We start from the raw sequence: 21,047 nt of genomic DNA, 5'->3' as shown, positions 1-21,047 counted from the left end.
TTTCCTCAGAAACCAATTAACACTTTCATCAGACACATTCATGTCAAACAAGTTAATTGTTGGAACTCTAAAATGTGTTTCTTTCTCTAGACTGCACCTTAAATTGCTTCAAAGGTTCCACATTTTCTTTTTCCTTACAGGCCTTTAATAGAGATTTAAAACTCAGCTCACCCATCATGGCGACATCAAAGAATTTTTCCTTCCCGTTCAAGAATCTCCTCCAAATTGATGCTCAGCAACTCCATAATGATGGTGCGTATAAATTCTTCTGTTTCTGGCATTCCTTCATCTTCCTTTCCACTCCAATCAAATCTTGCGGTGTTCTTCACTCCAGCCATGTTGTCTGTCCTCTATCCCTAGCTCGGAACTCTCAAAAATCTAGAGCTGCGGTCAAGCCACTTGCTTTAGATCTGCGCCAAGAGGCCGAGAAGCGATGCCCACAATGGTTTTGACTAAACGCCCCGGGTGTGGCCGCCCGCCGGAGCTGCTGAGGTACTTGCTTCTTGGACTGAGGGGAAAAACGGGGAAAAAGAAAAAAAAGGTGACAGGCTCCAATTATTAACACGGCCGCCGCTGCTGTGCTCGTTCTGCTTTTAAACCCATGTTGAGCCCCACCCCGAGGGGCAGGGCTAGCCAAAAATTGCATTGAACTCATAAATGCTCCTCTCCACGGAAATCTTTAGTAAAATACTCTTTTATTGAGATTTTACCATTTTTTTACATTTACACCCATTCGTTTTTTCATTCATTATACATTTCTTTTAAAGATGACATTCATGCATACAGACATACATTTTGTTTTAAAAGCATTTAAAATACATTTAAAAACACCAAGACAATCGTGCTTTGTACATGGTTAAAACAGACACAGATTAACCCTTTGCAGTCCATTTATTAAGTGCGCGTCAGGCGCGTCAGGTCCAATTTATTTTCACACGCGCAGTTAATTTTAGACGCGCTGTTTAAAATGTATATTTTTCCACAGTCAAACAGGTTTAAATGGCCCTGCATATCAACAAAGCACTCACTAGGCTTCTCCAGCCCCGCCACACCCTTTCTTTCGCCATCGCTTTCATCTATGTAAGAAATAAATAATAAAAATAATAGTCGTACATACCGATCAATCATCTCCGGATCACTCGTTTTATCACCAAACTCCTCAATATTGCGATCAAAGTCATTATTTTATTACTATAACATCTGAAAAAAGCTCTGCAAATGTCCATGATCGTCTCTGTGCGCTGACGCACTCAGCCAGCTTGTTTACTATGACCGCCCCGTTATCTGATACCAGGGCCATATATGACTATTCATGTGATACGCCTTTTTTTTTTTTTTTTTTTTCTCGACTTGTTTCGGCTCCTGTCGCTCCCACTCGGCAATTGAATGGTTTTCTCGGCTTTTTCCGGAGAAAAAATGACTAGAAACCCGTTTTTTGCGTTGCTATAATGATGTCGGACCCAGTCCGACAAAGGACCTGAGAGGAATAATTGCAATGTCGGACCCAGTCCGACAATGGACCGCAAAGGGTTACAACAAGAAAAAAAACTGTGCTGCTTTAAAAGTGACTGGGGGAAAAAAGAACCATCTATAAAAAAACAGTGCTTGTGAGGGCCGGGGAGTGCTCTCTAAAAAAGTTCAAAAGTGAACATAAAACAGAACAATAAAACTATAGAACTAAAACAGGAACAGGGGAAAAGGGACAGTGTATAAAACAATGAGTTAAAATTCTAAAATTTTAAAACACTTAAAATGTAACTTTTAATAGTTAACATTAAAAATCTTTTAGATACATTAAACAAAACAAAATCAAATAAACCAACCATTCAAAATAAATCAAATAAAAATCCATAAAACTGAAACAAAAAGACTACATAAAACCAGGGCACCCTTCAAAAACGGTCATGCCAGTTAAAAAGGGCGGAATGCTGGCATGACAAAATAAATAAAAGGCTTAGCGGTGCCCCGTAGTCCCGCTCCTAGGAGCTAGCGGTTCCAGTTTTTTCCTTCATTCCAGCTTCACGTCCTGAAGTCCGGCGATCCTCCACTCCGCGTAGGCCTTGTCCTTCCCGAGGGTCCGGATGTCCAGAATTACAAAGTCCTTGATAAGAGTTTGTGCCCTTCTGGTCGTGGTGATAGTGTCTAGCTCCTGCTTGTGATAGACACAGACGTTACGGCCCTCCCACAGGATCTGCTTGACAACATTGATGACACGCCAAACGCACTTAGCTGCGGTCATCTTGGCCGTGTCAGCAAACCTGTTTAGGAAGACAGAGACAGAGAGCCAGACACTGCCAGCCACATCACACTCCCAGAAGATATGGGCTGGTGTTTCTCTCTTGCGGCACTTTGCATAGGGGCATGTTTCTACTTGGGCTAGTCCCCTCCTGAACATGAACGCTCGAGTGGGGAGTGCACTGTGGACGGTGTTCCATGCTATATCCTTCTGGACATTACTGAGGCAGCTGTGAGACACATTCTCCCAGATTTTTTGGCTTTGGGTGAGGGAGAAAGCAGCTACTTTTTCAATTTCCTGGGAACCGGCAAGATATTTAGTTACAGCCTTGTATTCCCAGGAGGCCAATTTTGCTTTATCTAAGCCCAATTTTATATATAGTGTCCCTTAAGGTTCTATAATACAATGGGGAGAAACGATTCATGTAACATACCTTCCTGTCCAGGGCCTGCATGTTCTGGATAGTTTGCGTGAGCCCCTGCACTCGGGTGAGCTGCACAACGTCCGGGACCCCCTTACCTCCCTTCTTGTCGGCTTTACTCAAGGTGGCTCGCGTTACCCTCTCCATCTTGCTGCCCCAGATAAAAGCGGTGGATAATGCGGTCCACCACTTTTTTGGTGGTCCTGTCTGGGGGAAAGATTTTTCCTACATAAGAGAGGATGGGGAACAGTATAGACTTGGTTATTAATACTCTACCCGTCATTGTTAAGGATCTTGTGCTCCATCCGCCAATCTTTTTACGGACCTGGTTAATGGCCGCCGTCCAGCTCTGGGCCCCCGAGCTATTGTTCTCGAAAATGAGGCCCAGAATCTTGATTTTGTCCTTTTTGACAGGGTACATGTCCGACAGTTCCCTATCTACCTGCCAATTTTTAGACACGTAGACTTCGCTCTTGGACTTATTAATCACTGCCCCGGTCGCCGTGCAGTACTTCTCAAGGATATTACTAATCCGAGGTACCGACGATGTGTTGGTGCAAATGAGTGACACATCGTCCATATATGCTGTTGTTTTGACCTGGACCCCATTGGATCCAGGCAGCTGGAAACCAGTTATATTGGTATCCCTACGAATTGCCTGCAGGAGGGGTTCAATGCACACGACATATAGCAGTGGGGATAGTGGGCAACCCTGTCTGACCCCTGACTGGATAGATATTTTACCAGTCAGGTGCCTGTTCACCAAGACTCGGGTACTAATGTTTGTATATATGGTTTTAACCCACTCCCTAAGTCCAGGAGCGAATTTCATCTGGTCCATCACTTTGTACATGTATTCATGGCTTACCCTATCGAACGCCTTCTCCTGGTCAAGGTTGAACAGGCAGAGGGGATGGTTCCGTTCTCTAGAATAAGCCAGAATGTCCCTTGTTAACATTAAAATATCGGTGATGGACCACCCTGGGACACCACAAGCCTGGTCGGGGCCAATGACCAAAGGGAGGTGTACTTGTAGCCGGAGCATCAGAGCTTTGGCTAGTATCTTGTAATCCAGGCAAAGGAGGCTAATTGGGCGCCAATTTCCGTAGATCTTTAACTTCCCCTTTCTTATGAAGTAGCGTAATTACACTCTCCCGCATAGAAGGGCCCAACCGCTTCTCCCTGTAGACCGCTCTGTAGACCTCCGCTAAATGGACTTTTAGCGTGTCCCAAAAAAGATGGTAATACTCACCCGGGATGCCATCTGGACCTGGCGTCTTTCCGGTGTTCATGGTCTTAACCGCCTGGGTGAGCTCCTCCAGCGTGAGTTCTGGGTCTTTCTCCTCCTCCTCCTCCTCGTCCCGCACTGAGTCAGGCTCCAACTGGCTCAGGAACCACTCTATCAGGGTGTCATCTGTAGCTTTGATGTTATATAGGTCCCTATAGAAGTTCTCTACCACTTTTTTCACTCCCTCACTATCCTCCCACTGCTGTCGAGCATGGAGGACATAAAGTGCCGCTTCTCCCTCGTTTTCTGGAAGAAGCGGGTACACTTTTCGTCTTCCTCCATTTTTTGCACTTTTGCTTTGTGCATGACCTTTCGTTGTTCCTCCCTACAAAGCACTGAAAGATCTAGCTTGGTCTGGGCTATCTCGTCGCTTACAGGGAACCCCCGAAGCTGAAGCAGGCTCAGACGCTGGAGGGCAGCATTCAGGTGTTTATATTTGGCCCTCCTTTCTTTTGCTTTCCTCTTGCCTGCTGCTATGAAATAACCCTTAGTTCTCATTTTGACCATCTCCCACCACTCTATAGGGGAGTTGAATAGGTCACGAAAAGTGGTCCACTCAACAAGCCTGCTCTTATAGGCTGCAGCTACGGAGGGGTCATCGAGTAAGGAGGTGTTTGATTTCCAGACCCCTGACCCCATCTGGGAGGTCTGAGGGACCTGCAATGTTACCTGCAGGAGCCTATAGTCAGAGAAGAAGACGGCCTGGGTGTCTACTGCCGTCTTCGTAAGGGAGCTGGTATGCAGGACGAGATCTATACAGGAGAAGGAGGTCCCAGATGAGCTCACCCAGGTAAAGGGAGGCACCAGGTCCTTACCTGCATCACACAGGGAGAAATCGGATATTACGGAGGACAAAACTCTACTAGAGCGGTCATTGCGTAAAAGTAAAAGGCAAAAAATTTATTCGAACTGAAGAGAAGCCAGAGTGTGGCTTTACTGGCAGCCCAGCCTTTCCGGCCATCCCAACGGCCTTCTCCTCTACCCGGCGGCAAGGCCAAACAAAACAGGGAACTCTTCCCAAAACGCAAGTGACATTCGGTCCCGGCAAAGGGGCGCTTTGCTGCTGCCGCCTTGAAAGCGAGGGCTCCTTGCCCCACTAAACAGCTCCGTTTCTGCTTTACCGCTGCGCTCGTCCTCCTCCTCCCACGAGCGCAAGGCCTTCTGGGTACATTGGCCTGCTGGCTCCTGCGCGCTCTCTCTCTCTCGTGCACCGTTCCCGGAGGTACTGCAATACCGGGTCGATGCGTGGAGTGGACGGAGCAAGCCCTGGTTCCATCTCCTGCTTCCAAAAATCAATTTAATATAGACAGGTCCCCTTATGGGGGATTGTGGCAGGATGACAGAGGTTTGAGGCTCAGAGACAGTGGAAGGGACAAAATAATGATCTTTATTCAACAAAAAATAATCAAATAAACAGGCACAAGGGCCAACAAAAAGGTTCAAACAAAATACAGAAATGTAGGCTGGGCATTAGCCTTCACTACAGTTTCTTTCTCCAAAACTAAACAGCACAGCACACCAACAAACAACCTCAACCAAAAACTCCTCTCCCACAAAGGGTTTCACCTGCCCTTTTTAGTCTGTGGCTGGAGCCCAATTAACTAATAATTAACAATTAAACACTTAAGGCTCCAGCCGCATTCTCACATGTATTTTACAGGGAGGAATTTAACCCCCTCCCTGCCAATCCAAAACAAAACAAGAATCACAAAAACCATAATAAAAATAGTAAAAATACAACAATAACAAAACACAAATTTATAGGGGCGAGCTAGCACCCCATCACAGGGACGTTTCAGATATTAAACTGATAAGAACAGATTTTTTTTTATTTTTTTTTTATTTTATTCTTTTTCCCATTAACACTGTTTCATACAAATCTTAGTCTTCCCCAAATTCCTTCACAGAAGTCATCCCCAAACATATATTTATCCATTTTGATAGCATTTAACTTCCATAAAAACAGAAAATAGGCGTCTGCTGGCACTGTTGTATCTTTTTTCTTTTTAATACATACATTTCTTTTCCCACACAGTACCAACTTCCCCAAACTAATAATAAGCCACACACCTCTAAACTGTTTCTTTGGCAGTTTTAAGACCTCCTTCCCATACACAATGTTCTTTCCATTCAAAACAATCTTGGCACAAACCATGTTGATAAGATTTGCACACTTCCCCCGAAATGCTTTTGCAAAACTGCACTCCCAGAATACATGCATCGCTGTTTCCTCTTTTGCACCTGGGACACTCTGGATTCTCCGCGCAGTTGTGTCTATACAACCTCTCCTTTACAGACGACCTATTTAGAGCACACAGCCATCCCAGATCCTTACACTCATTATCCAGCCATTTTGGCTGTATCCCCTCCCAATTAATTTTTCATATCGGCCTCATATCTCTGCTCCCACTTTTCTCTTATTTCATACATTTTCCTGTGGTCTAATAAGACCTCTCTTTCCATTTTCTTTATGTGCATTTTCAGAAACGTTATGGCCTGTGTGTAGTACTTAGGCTTTACCTCTGCATTCGGTACCCTGTTATCCCAGGGTATCATCCCCCTCTCAGAGTGAATCCGAACCACAACCTGACAAAAAAAAGGATTTATGCTGTATACCTTTCAACAAAGTTTTACACATCTGATTTGAGAAAAAGGCAATCCAATTTCACAGACAAGCATGGGATGTCTCTCCCGCCCTTCTATACCTTCCCATACATCAGCTCTCTCTTTACACTTTCGTAAGTGCCACCCCCATATAAAGGAGAATACCATCCTTGTCACAATAATTTTGCTCCTGGCATTGATTGGGAACACCAGCGCCAGGTAGATTAAAGTTGGTAATATGTCTGCTTTTATTGCCATGATCTTCCCACTGATTAACCTTCTGCTTTTCCACATGTTTAGTTTTACTTTTACTTTTTCAATCTTCCCTTCCCAATTTTCCTTTATCCCGTCCTTTTGAAAAAAGTACACCCCTAATATTTTTAACCCTTCATTGCAGATGGTTATGCCCCCTTTCCTCTCTGTTCTCCCTTCCCATGCACCGCAGTACATCATAGACGACTTCTCCAAGTTGATTTTTGACCCTACTGCTTCTCTGTAAGTTTTTAACAATACGATCACTCTGTCTATTGCCCGGTCAGAGCATAGAAACAGTGTGGTGTCGTCTGCGTACTGGGCAATTTTAACCTTTTCCCCGTTACTCCCTGGGATATGCACCCCGTCTATGCCTTTATCGTTCCTTAACAAATTTGCCAATGGTTCAGCAAACAGCACGTATAGTAGTGGCGACATCGGGCACCCCTGTCTCACCCCACCTTCCTGAAATACTTGTTTGCTGAAAAACCCGTTGATTTGCACCCTGCTATATGCTTTGTTATACATGGTTCTAATCCAATTGACAAAAATCGAACCACAATTCATTCTTTCTAGAACTGAGAACAAGAAGTCGTGACTGACCCTGTCGAACGCTTTCTCCTGATCAACGTTCAACAAGCACAAAGGTAAGCCTCTATCTTTCGCCCAACTAATAACATCCCTGGTTAACTGTAGGTTATATATTGTGGACCTATTCATGACCCCACATGTCTGGTCTTCGTTAACTAAGCTAGACATTACCACTTTCAATCTGTTTGTTAAATGTAGACAATACAATTTTAGGGAAAACCCTAACAAAGTGATAGGCCTCCAGTTCTTTAACAGCTCCTTTTCTCCCTTCTTATATATTAAGGTTACTACGCCTGACCTCATGGAGTCCGGCATCACCCCGTCGGCCAAGATCTCTTTCTATACCTCCAATAGGTCATCTCCCAACAGTCCCCAAAAACAACAATAAAATTCTTTAGGTAACCCATCACACCCAGGAGTTTTATCAGCTTTCAGTGATTTCAGTGCATCTTCTATTTCCTTTTTGGATATCATTTTTTCTAAATTTACTCTTTCTTCATTATTCAGTTTTTTGCTTACGTTATTTAACAATTCCTCTGCTCTTATATGATCCATTTCTCTTTTTTTTTAAACAACGCTTGATAAAACTCTTGAGTGTACGATATTATTTAGTCTTTTTTTAGTAACTTCCCCCTCCCTGTTTCTAATTCTGAAATTGCTGATTTTTTTTGATACTTTGAAAGAAAAACCTGGAACATTTTTCATCTTGTTCTTTTTCTGTTATTTTTGCCAAAAATTGTAAAGTTCTTAACCTTTGTTTCAATGTTATGTTCTATTTTCTTTTGGATGTTCTTGTATTCCTCCCGACAAACCTGTTTACCCTCATTTATTCTAGAATGTATAGACTCGAATTCATCTTGCAGGTCTTTCTCAAGATGCCTCTCTTCCTTCTTTTTCCTTTTGCTATACATTTGACAGAAGTATCTTATTTTGATTTTTACCGCCTCCCACCACTCAGCTGTAGTTTTAAATGCCCATTTCATATCCTTCCATGCAGTATAAAATGTCGTGAACTCGGCTCAACTCTACACACTCCAACTCCTTCACGTTAAGTTTCCAAAATCCCCTTCTTATCTCTACTCCTTTAATTTCACAAGAAGCCCCGATTTGTGTCGTGATCTGAAAACCAGTTTGGATATATGGAGAAACTCAAGCTTTTGATAGTTTTAGATACAAATAAATCTAATCTTTTGCTCGCTCCTCCATGTATGTCCTGTACCTTTTTTTATTATGTCTCCTATATATGTCTGCCAAATCATAATCACTCAAAACATTTTTTAAATATTGTGCAGAGATTCGCCCTCTAAATAATTCTCCCTCTAAATAAGTGTTGAAATCCCCACCCATTATCACTATGTTGTTTGTGCACAATATATTAGGTAAGTGCTTAAAGAAGTCTAACCTTTCCCCTTTTAATGTAGGTGCGTAAACATTTGCTAGGCGAAGCTTATTGTTAAATCTGCCATCTACATATATAAGCCTCCCAGGTATAATGATTCTGGTCTCCTCAATAACAAAACCAGTGTTTTTAAGTATTATCCCCACCCCGTCCGAATGCACGTTACCTATGCTCCATACTGACGCCCCTGCCTTCCAGTCCTTACTGAACTTTCTAATGTCCTCCGTGTTCTTTAAATGACATTCCTGAAGAAAGCAAACTTGGAAGTCCAATGCTATTAGGGAGAAAAACAGAGATGTCCTCTTACCAGTGTCTCTCAATCCCCTAGCATTAACTGAGAAGACATTAAAGTTCATTTCCTTTTATTTTATGTTCCGTCTCCTTTCCCCTTGGTCGGGAACATCATAGTTGTCTTCAAATTGTCCATCATAGTGTCAGTCAGATACTCCGGTTGGGATTCCATGCTGCCCTCGCTGTCATCCTCTGATGGTGTAACCGGCGGTGCTAATGGGGACATCCCTGTTAAGGACAGCTCGGGACTCTGGACTCCTTCATCTCCCATCTCCTCGTTCTCCAAAGCGTCGAACTTGTTGGATGTCTCGATCACTTGTACTTTGTTATCATTGTCCAGCCCCTCATTGGTTATTTTCCTTTTTGCAGTTTTCTTTCCCTCTGCTATTTTCCAGTCCATCTCTTTATCCCCTTCTGTTTCACCCCACTGTACTCTGCCTTCCACCGGGGTATCTGGTATCTCTGTCCCCAGAGAGGATTCCTCTATTGTCATTTTTTCCGGTTGAGTCCCGACATGTGTAGCTAACTTTTTGTTTGTTTCCCCAGTTGCTGAGGTTCCTGCAACCGGATGCCCAGCGGTGCGAGACTCATCAGCTGGAGCCTCTCTCGAAGTAGCCACCGGAAAAGCTGTCGGGAGGGTCCCACATAAGGTATCTCCAGCCACAGCACACTCCTCTACATCCACAGGTGCATGGTCTCTCAAAACCTCATCCAAAACCACCTCAATGTCACGAAGTGACTCTGCATAGGTTTTATGTCTGCCTGGGCAGTCCTTGAATATGTGTTCAGTCGAATCACACAAATTACAATTGTTGCAATCTCTTGCCAGATGACCCGCCTCCAGACAGATTCTGCAGAATGTGTTCGGACACATTGCCGCAATGTGACCCTCCTCTCCGCATCTTCTACACGTTTTAGGCTGTCCATAAAAGTATAAATACCCCTTTACTCCAGTGATGTAGAAGGAAGCTGGGGGATATTCAATTCCCCCCGTCCTTGTTCTAAACCGGACAGCGTATTTTCTATTCCCATTCCACATCCCATCATAACCTATTTCTTTTGTTCCAACACCAAGTACGTCGTAGTATTTACTTAAGAAGGATTGAATGTCTTGCTCTTTCACATATGGATTTTGCATGCAGACAGTTACAGTCCTTACCCTGCTTGCGAACAGAGGCTCCACGTTGAAGTTGGCAATCGGTGCTTCGTCCTTGTGTTCCAAACACTTATTCCAGGCATCTTGACACAAGTAATCCCCCATGAAAGTTGTTTCGAAAGTGTTCCGTAGAGGAGAATCTCTGTAGCAAAAGATTTGTTCTGCAGTCATTCCAAGAAAATCAAAGATCACTTCTTTCGCAAAGCTGCTTCTTCCCATGCTGAACTGCACTCTGTCCTTTTCTTTCCCGACAAACCGAATCGTATTCAACAGTCGCGCTGAAGGGGCCGATGTAAATTCTCCTGTAGCCATCACCTTCTCTTTCTCCCTGTCGACCAAGCTGCGGGCATGCCACACACCTGACGTAAGCCAAGAGGCCGAGAAGCGATGCCCACAATGGTTTTGACCAAACACTCCGGGCGCAGCCGCCCGCCGGAGCTGCCGGGGTACTTGCTTCTTGGACTGAGGGGAAAAATGGGAAAAAGAAAAAAAAAGGTGCCAGGCTCTAATTATTAACACGGCCGCCGCTGCTGTGCTCGTTCTGCTTTTAAACCCATATCGAGCCCCACCCTGAGGGGCAGGGCTAGCCAAAAATTGCATTGAACTCATAAATGCTCCTCTCCACGGAAATCTTTAGTAAAAGGCCAAAGATTTATTCGAACTGAAGAGAAGCCAGAGTGTGGCTTTACTGGCAGCCCAGCCCTTCTGGCCGGCCCAAAGGCCTTCTCTACCCGGCGGCAAGGCCAAACAAAACAAAACAGGGAACTCTTCCCAAAACGCAAGTGCCGTTCGGTCCCGGCAAAGGGGCGCTTTGCTGCTGCCGCCTTGAAAGCGAGGGCTCCTTGCCCCACTAAACAGCTCTGATTCTGCTTTACCGCTGCGCTCCTCCTCCTCCTCCTCCCATGAGCGCAAGGCCTTTTGGGTACACTGGCCTGCTGCGTGAGCAGAGCAGGCTGTCCATCAGTTAGGCAGACCTGCCTGCCTGCCTGCCTTATTTGAAACAAACAAAAAAAACAAAAGAAAAAGAGCAGGAAAAATATCTCTCTCTCTCTCTCTCTCTCTCCTTGCAGAGAGGTGGAACGCCGGTGTGGTAGGACCGGGTAATTGTAAAACTTTATTTATTTATTTTGTTTTGATAGTTACTTAGTTGTTCTTTTTGGGTGTTTTGTTTGTTTGTAGGTTAGTGGTGTGTGTTTGGAGATCCCGTAATGGGGTCTCATTCAGGAGGGCTGGGGGCTCTCACCCGCTGACACAGGGTCCATTGCCTGCCTGACCCCGGGGTTTCGGTGGAGGAGTGTCTGCTGGCAGTAGGAGAGGTGGTGGGGTTTGAGAATATTATGTCGGCGTCAAGGATGAATAAAGCGCGTCATGTCGTTTAGAAGGCAGGCGATCCTAATCAAGTCATTAATGTAGCCTGGAATTTTAATGTGGAAGGGATGAATTGGGTGGTGTTTGTCAGTTCTGAAATGATGAGGTGTTTTTACTGTGGAGAACAGGGACACCAGAGAAAAGCCTGCCTGAGAAAGGAGGCTAGAGCAGAAACAGGACAGGATCAGGGTGATGCTGGCGGGGAGGAAGTCAGGGGTGTTGGGGGTGAGCGGGAGGAAGAGTTGGCTCCTGCACCGCAGCCGCAGAGCGAGCCCGTGTTGACCGAGGAGGCAGCGATCCAGAAGGAAACCAGAGCAGAACCACCAACACCACCACCACCAACTGTCACTGACGGGTTCGGAGGATAATACAGCTACTACTGAGAATGGTGAAGAACCATTCAAGGTAGTAGCTAAAAAGAAACTATTTCAACAGAAGGCTGCAGAGCTGCCGGATGGCAGAGCTCAGCCAGTGCAGAACTCTGAACCCGTGCAGACAGGGAGACTGCGGGCTCCAGACGGGGCATCAGTCCCTCCCAATGCGGAGGAAGAGAACACAGTGGAGGGTGAGCCGGGCGCTGTGCAAGATTCTCCGCTGGCTGAATCTCAGCCGCCTGAAACAGTGACGGCTGAGGCAGAGACCGGTGTCGGAGTCGGAGGGAGCTGCGGAGGAGCGGATTCTCGGGGGCGAGCGAGAGGACAGAGCAGAAGAGATGGAGGGGGAGCACTCTGACTCCTCGCTTATCTCAGACATCCCTGACAGCCAACCCTTCAGTAAGAAAAAGTTATACACGCTTGAGCAGGTAAATGATTTTATGACAGAAACAAAAGGGAAAAGGGGAGTAGAAATAGAGTTTATTCCCAGATTTAAGGTTATTTCTCCACTCCGCTCACATTATTACAAGGAAAGCAACAATAGAAGAATTTGATCAGCCAAAACATTATAGATTAAAAAACATTGTTTAGAAAATTAAGAAAGATCTTAACAGTGGTTCAAAATCTCTTGTTTAAAAATGGCTGTGTTTTATGAAACTTCTTTTATTACTTGTTTTAGTTTGTTAGTTTTTTTAGCTATGATGGAAAGGTGCGTTTTTGTATCTTTTAATCTAAACGGCTGCAGACAGTCTTTTAAGAGGGCGCAGCTAGTTGAGTTTTTAGAGCAGAAGCAGGAGGGGGTGATGTTTCTGCAGGAAACGCACTCGGATCAGGAGAATGAGGAGGCGTGGCGAGTGGAGTGGAAGGGGCTGTGCGTGATGAGTCATGGCGCTAGTACTAGTGCAGGAGTAGCCGTGCTTTTTAAACCCAGCCTAGGGGCAGTTTTATTAGATATGGATGAAATCAAGAAAGGGAGGATTTTAAAAGTAAGAGCTAGGCTGGACAGTACAGTGTATGTTTTTATTAATATTTATGCCCCCAATAGAGGGGGGAACGAATTTTATTTTTTTTAAAATTAAAGCAAGCTCTTTTTAATATTAATAACAACGATGTGGTGGTACTAGGAGGAGATTTTAATTGTACTGTTAATTTTAATATTGATAGAAATAATGATGAACCACACCCTCAGTCCTCCAGAGAGTTGGCTGCATTGTTAGAGTCCAGTGACCTAGTTGACATATGGAGATGCCTGCGCCCCAGTTCAAGACAATACACCTGGTCTCAGTATCACACAAACTGTGTATATAGAGCAAGACTAGACCGGTTTTATACTTCTAAAAATTATTTAAATAAATTTATCAAAGCAAGAATCATCCCCATTAGTCTCTCTGACCACCACTGTCTATTAATTACAGTAATAATTCAATCAGAACCCCACAGAACATCTTACTGGCATTTCAATGTTAAATTATTACAAGATGTAAAATTCAAGCAACAATTCAAACTTTTTTGGATAATCTGGAAAAAAGAAAAAGCACAGTATAAAGATTTAAGACAGTGGTGGGACATTGGCAAAATGCAAATTAAATGTTTTTGTCAACAATATACTATAAATGCAACCAGGTCACTGAACAAAGCCGTGAGAGAGCTGGAGTCAAAAATCCTCCTCCTAGAGGAAAGTTTAAATTCAGAATTTAAAGAACAGACCCTGGAGAACCTAAAAGAGCAGAAACTTGTGCTGGGGAGCTTGCTGAAGGAAAGAGTGAAGGGGGTGATTGTGCGTTCCAGATTCATGGAGTTGAGAGACATGGATGCCCCCACCAGTTTTTTATTCAACCTGGAAAGGAAGAGAGCGGACAGTAGACAGCTGTGCTGTATCAGGACTCCTGGTGGGAAAGAACTGCACACCCGGGAGGAAATCAGCAGAGAGGCGGTGCGTTTTTACAAGGAACTTTATAATAAAGAACTGTGCAACCTAGAGGACACTGAGCGCCTGCTCCAGGGGTTACCCAGCCTCAGTGAGGAGGAGCAGATTCAGCTGGACGCACCGCTGACCCACCAGGAGATGACTGCCGCTGTCAAGCAGCTCTCCAGCGGAAAGGTTCCTGGGATCGATGGACTGCCAGCAGAATTTTATAATATTTTTTGGGGATATAATGGGGGAGGATTTGCTCCAGGTTCTGAGAGAGAGCCTCAGCCACAAGGAACTGCCTCTTAGCTGCCGTAGGGCAGTGGTTACACTGCTGCCCAAGAGAGACCTTTGCCAGCTTAAGAATTGGAGACCTGTGTCACTTTTATGTTCTGATTTAAAGATTTTATCCAAAACAATTGCTAATAGATTAAAAACAGTTATTGGAACTGTGGTACATATTGTATACCGGGTCGCTCTATTTTTGATAACTTATTTTTTATTAGATTTTTTAACTGTAAGTGATATTTGTGATTTGAATGTATTAATGGTCTCCCTGGATCAAGAGAAGGCTTTCGATAGAGTCGACCACACCTAGCTACCACAGTACATCATGGCAGATTTACTCAAGTTGACCTTAGACCCACTAGCTTTACTATATAAATCAATTAACTGAATGCTTCTCTCTATCTCCGTCAGATGTTAAAAACAAAGTCGTATCATCAGCATATTGTGTGATTTTGATTCTCTATCCTCTACTTCCTGGAATCTGTACTCCATCTATGAATTTGTCATTTCTTAAACACTCTGCAAAAGGCTCCATAAATATGACATATAACAAGGGTGACAATGGGCACCCCTGTCTCACTCCACCCTACTGCTTCACTTTTCTACTCAAATGCCCATTAACCTTCACCCTACTAAACACCTTGTTATATAATATTTTCACCCAACTCGAAAAAATGCTACCAAAATTCATCCTCCCCATAATCTGAAACAAAAAATCGTGACTCACCCTATCAAAAGCCTTTTCCTGATCTATACTAAATATACACAAAGGTAAACGTCTATCCTCCACCCAACTCATCACGTCCCTAATTAAATTTAAATTCATCCCACTGTGTCTCCCTGTTACCCCACACGTTTGATCCTCATTAATAATTATTGGCATTACCTTCTTTAACCTATTAGTAATTACCTTACTCAAAATTTTATTATCTACACAAATCAAAGTAACTGGTCTCCAATTTTTTAATAAATTCTTTTCTCCCTTTTTAAATAATAAACTTATTATCCCTGTTTTCATTGAGTTTGTCATAACTCCCCCCATTACATCCCAAAAACAGTCATAAAACTCTTTGGGAATACCGTCACACCCAGGTGACTTCCCATTATTTAAAGACTTTAGTGCTGTTTGCACCTCTTCTCCTGTTATTTCCTTTTCTAAATTATTTTCTCCACATCACTTAATTTCCTATTTATATTATTTAGAAATACCTCTCCCACCCCCTTATCAATATCCCTCTTCTTGAATAACTCCAAATAAAATTTCTGAACATAATCTAATAAATCCTCCTTCCCACTCACAGGTCCATTTTCAGTAATCAGCTCTGTTATTCGAGATTTACTCCTTTTTTCTTTTATGCATTGAAAAAAATATTGACATTCTCGTCTTTCTCTTTCTTTTCCACATTTGCCAAAAAAATCATATTTTTAACCTTTTTATTCATAATATATTTCATATCTTTTTTCACCCTTTCATATTCTCCCATATTTACTGGAACCCCTTCATTCAATTTTGTATGCATTTTTTCTAATCTATTTTGTAATTTATTCATTTCATGTCTCTTTTTTCCTTTCTTTTTTCCCAAATTCTTTGCAAAAATAACTAATTTCTTTCTTTACATGCTCCCACCATTCCCTTAAATTAACAAACCCACATCTCATTTCTTTCAAAAGATTATACTTCAAAACCCATTCGCTTTTAAATTCAGGATTTTCTAAATACAAAGTATTCATTTTCCAGAACCCTTTCCCAATACCAGGTCCTGTTAGCTTCACTGATACAATAATCATGTCGTGATCAGTAAGCCATACCGGTAAAATTTCAAGTTTACCAATATCTAATCCCTTACTTACAAAAAAATAATCGAATCTTTTGCTCACCCCTCTTGCGTTTCTCCACGTGTGGCCCTTATTTTTCTTGTTAAACTCTCTAAAACTATCCACCAACGTGTAATCACCCACCACCTTCTTTAAATAAACCGCAGAAAAATCTTTAATTATAATATTATTGTCTAACAAATCATCCATGTTAATATTAAAATCCCCTCCCAAAATGATTATTCTATTAGTGACTAACAAATCAAATATTTTTTAAACACCTCTAATCTATTACTTTTTATTGTTGGTGCATATATATTAAGAAAACAAAATATTATGTCATTCCATAATGCATCAACACAAAGCAATCTCCCCGGAACTATACTCATTTTACTTTCAATAATGTAATCTCCACCTTTAAATAATAAACCTACCCCATCTGCGTGAACATTCCCAATGCTCCATATGGATTTTCCCCCATCCCATTGAGATTCAAAACGTTTGCAGTCCTCAGTGTCTTTCAGATGGCACTCTTGGAGAAAAGCCACCTCAAAATCCATTTTTGAAAGAGAATAAAACAAAGTCTTCCTTTTATCAGACTCTCTTATTCCTCTTGCATTTAAAGAAACAAATTTGTAAGCCTTCATTAAAAAGGTTAAACAAATCTCATTTTTTCTTCTTTCTCTTTCTGTTCATCGTTTGGGTTTTTCACGAACCCTGTTGTCCCTTTAAAACCTTCCACATCTTTCTTTCCCAGATATTCTCCTGATGTGTCTTCCGTCCCTGACCTCTCTTCCTCCGCAGATGAAGAAAACTCCGGCAGATCCCTGCACTCCACGTCCAAAGACACATCGGAGATAGCAGGCGAGTCTGGTTAGTACAACGCATTATAGTCGTTAGTGCTTTCAATCGAGCTCGTTTCACCACCTTCATCTAATTTTCTTTTCCCAACACCTTTTGCAATACTCCATCTTCCCTCCTTCTCATCTTCCGCCTCCATTTTCTCTTCCCATGACGCTGATGTTCCTGGCACAATAGTGTCTGGAATTATTGTTCCGTCTTGTGTTCCATCGCGGTCTTCTTTCTCCATTCTCCGGCCTCCTCCACTTCTCCACTGACCACATTACACCCCTCAAGAAGTGCAGAATCACTTGGTGTTCCCATCCCTTCCGCTTTATCCTCTTGAACAGCAGGAGGTACTAACGCTCTTAACTCTTTTATTACTGTGGTAACTACATCTTCACACTCTTGTGCCGCTCTTGCATAGGTCTTCTTTTCATATGGACAATTTCTGAACAAATGATCTGTTGCTCCACATTTATTGCATGTCTTAGGTTTGGGACAAATGTCCCATTTCATTGCAGTTTAAGCATTTCATTCTCGTACAGGTACTCTCTGGATGTCCAAATTTCTTGACATCTTCTGCAAAACCAGGGTTGTCCAGAGTATAGAATATATCCTTTTACTCCTATTTTGAAATAGGCTGGTGGGTGAAAAAGCCCTTGGAATCCTTCTTCGTCCTCTTTCAGAAGCACATGATACTGCCTCTGCCCATTCCAAATTCCAAATCTATCTCTTCGATATGTTGCTGGTGATATAATTTTAACATATCTACTGAGGAAAAGTTCCACTTGTACACTTGACATATTCATATCAAACATATTAATTGTCAGCAACCTGTGATTTTTCTTTTCGCTCTTGACTCAACTTTATAATTTGACAAGGGATTGTTCTCCTTCTCTTCTTTACATTTATCCAAAAGCATTTTAAAAGAAAGCTCACCCTTCATCGCCACATCGAAGAATTTCTTTTCTGTTTCTTTGGATGCCAAGGATATCTTCAGGCTTGATCTTCAGTAAACGAAAAATAACCATTTCAATGAATTTCTCTCTCCGGCATCTCTTCTTCAATCGGACCATTCCACTCAAATCTTGCTGTCCTCTTCACCTCGTTGGTTGCAGCCATCTTCACCCGCTCCTTCGGTACACCGCCCTTCTCATCCAGTCGACCCTCAAATACAGCGGTCAAGCCACCAATATCCGAGCATTAGCCATGAGGCCGAGAAGCGATGCCCACAATGGTTTTGACCAAATGCCCCGGGCGCAGCCGCCGCCGGAGCTGCCGGGGTACTTGCTTCTTGGACTGAGGGGAAAAATGGGAAAAAGAGAGAAAAAAAAGGTGCCAGGCTCCAATTATTAACACGGCCGCCGCTGCTGTGCTCATTCTGCTTTTAAACCCATGTCGAGCCCCACCCGAGGGGCAGGGCTAGCCAAAAATTGCATTGAACTCATAAATGCTCCTCTCCACGGAAGTCTTTAGTAAAATACTCTTTTATTGAGATTTTACCATTTTTTTCCATTTACACCCATTCATTTCATTCATTTTACATTTCTTTTAAAGATGACATTCATGCATACAGACATACATTTTGTTTTAAAAGCATTTAAAATACATTTAAAAACACCAAGACAATCGTGCTTTGTACATGGTTAAAACAGACACAGATTAAAATCAACAAGGAAAAAAACCTGTGCTGCTTTAAAAGTGACTGGGGGAAAAAAAGAACCATCTATAAAAAAACAGTGCTTGTGAGGGCCGGGGAGTGCTCTCTAAAAAGGTTCAAAAGTGAACATGAAACAGAACAATAAAACTATAGAACTAAAACAGGGATAGGGGAAAAGGGACAGTGTATAAAACAACGAGTTAAAATTCTAAAATTTTAAAACACTTAAAATGTAACTTTTAATAGTTAACATTAAAAATCTTTGATACATAAACAAAACAAAATCAAATAAAACATTCAAAATAAATCAAATAAAAATCCATAAAACTGAAACAAAAAGACTACATAAAACCAGGGCACCGTTCAAAAACGGTCATGCCAGCTAAAAAGGGCGGAATGCTGGCATGACAAAATAAATAAAAGGCTTAGCGGTGCCCCGTAGTCCCGCTCCTAGGAGCTAGCGGTTCCAGTTTTTTCCTTCATTCCATCTTCACGTCCTGAAGTCCGGCGATCCTCCACTCCGCGCAGGCCTTGTCCTTCCCGAGGGTCCGGATGTCCAGAATTACAAAGTCCTTGATAAGAGTTTGTGCCCTTCTGGTCGTGGTGATAGTGTCTAGCTGCTGCTTGTGGTAGACACAGACGTTACGGCCCTCCCACAGGATCTGCTTGACAACATTGATGACACGCCAAACGCACTTAGCTGCGGTCATCTTGGCCGTGTCAGCAAACCTGTTTAGGAAGACAGAGACAGAGAGCCAGACACTGCCAGCCACATCACACTCCCAGAAGATATGGGCTGGTGTTTCTCTCTTGCGGCACTTTGCATAGGGGCATGTTTCTACTTGGGCTAGTCCCCTCCTGAACATGAACGCTCGAGTGGGGAGTGAACTGTGGACGGTGTTCCATGCTATATCCTTCTGGACATTACTGAGGCAAATGAGTGGACATTACTGAGTGCAAATGAGTGACACATCGTTCATATGTGCTGTTGTTCTGACCTGGACCCCGTTGGATCCAGGCAGCTGGAAACCAATTATATTGGTATCCCTACGAATTGCCTGCAGGAGGTGTTCAATGCACACGACATATAGCAGTGGGGATAGTGGTCAACCCTGTCTGACCCCTGACTGGATAGATATTTTACCAGTCAGGTGTCTGTTCACCAAGACTCGGGTACTAATGTTTGTATAGATAGTTTTAACCCACTCCCTAAGTCCAGGAGCGAATTTCATCTGGTCCATCACTTTGTACATATATTCATGGCTTACCCTATCAAACGCCTTCTCCTGGTCAAGGTTGAACAGGCAGAGGGGATGGTTCCGTTCTCTAGAATAAGCCAGAATGTCCCTTGTTAACATTAAAATATCGGTGATGGACCTCTCTGGGACACCACAAGCCTGGTCGGGGCCAATGACCAAAGGGAGGTGTACTTGTAGCCGGAGCATCAGAGCTTTGGCTAGTATCTTGTAATCCACGCTTCTCCCTGTAGACCGCTCTGTAGACCTCTGCTAAATGGACTTTTAGCGTGTCCCAAAAAAGATGGTAATACTCACCCGGGATGCCATCTGGACCTGGCGTCTTACCGGTGTTCATTGTCTTAGCCGCCTGGGTGAGCTCCTCCAGCGTGAGTTCTGGGTCCTTCTCCTCGTCCTGCACTGAGTCAGGCTCCAACTGGCTCAGGAACCACTCTATCAGGGTGTCATCTGTAGCTTTGATGTTATATAGGTCCCTATAGAAGTTCTCTGCCACTTTTTTCACTCCCTCACTATCCTCTACTATCCTCCCACTGCTGTTGAGCATGGAGGACATCAAGTGCCACTTCTCCCTCGTTTTCTGGAAGAAGCGGGTACACTTTTCGTCTTCCTCCATTTTTTGCATTGTGCATGACCTTTCGTTCTTCCTCCCTACAAAGCACTGAACGATCTAGCTTGGTCTGGGCTATCTCGTCGCTTACAGGGAACCCCCGAAGCTGAAGCAGGCTCAGACGCTGGAGGGCAGCATTCAGGTGTTTATATTTGGCCCTCCTTTCTTTTGCTTTCCTCTTGCCTGCTGCTATGAAATAACCCTTAGTTCTCATTTTGACCATCTCCCACCACTCTATAGGGGAGTTGAATAGGTCACGCAAAGTGGTCCACTCAACAAGCCTGCTCTTATAGGCTGCAGCTATGGAGGGGTCGTCGAGTAAGGAGGTGTTTAATTTCCAGACCCCTGACCCCATCTGGGAGGTCTGAGGGACCTGCAATGTTACCTGCAGGAGCCTATTGTCAGAGAAGAAGACGGCCTGGGTGTCTACTGCCGTCTTCTTAAGGGAGCTGGTATGCAGGACGAGATCTATACGGGAGAAGGAGGTCCCAGATGAGCTCACCCAGGTAAAGAGAGGCACCAGGTCCTTACCTGCATCACACAGGGAGAAATCAGATATTACGGAGGACAAAACTCTACTAGAGCGGTCGTTGCGTGGCCTGCTCCGGTCTACGTCCCTTAGAGCACAATTGAAGTCACCTGACACGATGACGGGTACGTTCCCCAGCAGGAGTGGACGCAGCTGTGGA

General features: G+C 43.5%; 1 long non-coding RNA gene, 1 other non-coding gene and 1 pseudogene across 2 annotated transcripts; 1 reads left to right on the top strand and 2 right to left on the bottom strand.

Moving 5' to 3' along the window:
• Nucleotides 1-5,145: 5,145 nt before the first annotated feature.
• LOC117418688 (U2 spliceosomal RNA) lies at nt 5,146-5,272 on the bottom strand (annotated as a pseudogene).
• A 2,111-nt stretch (nt 5,273-7,383) lies between these two features.
• On the top strand, nt 7,384-16,851 carry LOC131740155 (uncharacterized). The gene is made up of 3 exons (XR_009330786.1): nt 7,384-7,448; nt 9,629-9,732; nt 16,750-16,851. It is a non-coding gene; the product is annotated as an uncharacterized LOC131740155 (long non-coding RNA).
• On the bottom strand, nt 10,804-10,919 carry LOC117418634 (U5 spliceosomal RNA). Its single transcript, XR_004546825.3, has one exon. It is a non-coding gene; the product is annotated as a U5 spliceosomal RNA (small nuclear RNA).
• Nucleotides 16,852-21,047: the final 4,196 nt, after the last annotated feature.

This window comes from Acipenser ruthenus, chromosome 13 (genome assembly GCF_902713425.1).
Source record: "Acipenser ruthenus chromosome 13, fAciRut3.2 maternal haplotype, whole genome shotgun sequence".
In the NCBI taxonomy this organism is placed as follows: domain Eukaryota; kingdom Metazoa; phylum Chordata; class Actinopteri; order Acipenseriformes; family Acipenseridae; genus Acipenser; species Acipenser ruthenus.
Note: the sequence above shows the minus strand (reverse complement) of the source record. Positions and strands in the feature narration are given on the sequence as shown.